The following is a 1070-nucleotide window of genomic DNA, read 5'->3' as shown; positions in this document are numbered from 1 at the left end:
TTTTCCTAGAGTTAATTGATTTTTCTAGTTTTCTATGTCATTATTACTAATTTTTTCACTTACATTATCTAACTTTACTATAAAATTCCCCTCGGTGTGGTCACATACATCATATAATCTATTATTTCTGTGTTTTTTTCCTTAGAGATATCTCTCATAGAGAACTTTAGGATTAGTGTGAAATCACTATCCACTAGACCTACTACATAAATTTCAACCTGGAAATTCCATTCTCTAATCATTGTGTTGAATTCTTGACTTCCATGTTGCCATATCTTTTCAATTGTGTTTTTATTCTCTCGTTTGGGTGGAACTGTTCCTCCAGTAATTTCTCGAGAAGAGGGAAAAATGATTTAAGGCATCTCATATAATTTCAAGTAAGAAATAATTTCCCACCAGAATTTTGAGGGCATATTTGCCCATCTTATTTCTAGCATTACAATTGAGAAATCTAATACCATTTCCATGCTCAATACCAAATATATAACCTCTTTTTTTTCTCTCTAATAACATTTGTGACCATTTGCTTACCTCTAAATTTCTGAAATTTCACAATATTGTTTCTTGGTGCAGTTTATTTTCATTTTTTGAATTATTGCATCCTTCAATGCTTCTCTTCAACCTGAAGACTTGGGTCATTAGTTCTAGAGATTTATCTGATATTTATTTCTTTGAAAAATTTCTCCCATCAATTTTTTCTGAAATGTTCCAGAGAAATGTGATTTCCCTCCAAGGTGAACAATGACTTTTCTAGTTGTAAGTAATTCTATGGAGTTTATTGTTGCTTCTGCTGTCTTTTCCAAAGAGGTGATTCTGGAATAGTAAAAATCTGAAGCCAGAGGAAAGGAAGCCTTCTTCCATAGATAGGAAATCTAACTTAACTCCCATTTGACCTGACTGTGTTCAAGGCAGGAAAATTCCCACAGAGGGCCTCATTCATGGATTTCCTTCTCTGAAAGCCCTACCCAACATTTATACTATCCCCTACACAACTCGCCATTAAGATAGGAAGGAAAGAAGGAAGGAAGGAAGAAAGGAAGGAAGGAAGGAAGGAAGGAAGGGAAGGAAGG

The sequence above is a fragment of the Pteropus alecto genome, unplaced genomic scaffold (genome assembly GCF_000325575.1).
Source record: "Pteropus alecto unplaced genomic scaffold, ASM32557v1 scaffold24, whole genome shotgun sequence".
NCBI lineage: Eukaryota > Metazoa > Chordata > Mammalia > Chiroptera > Pteropodidae > Pteropus > Pteropus alecto.
Note: the sequence above shows the minus strand (reverse complement) of the source record.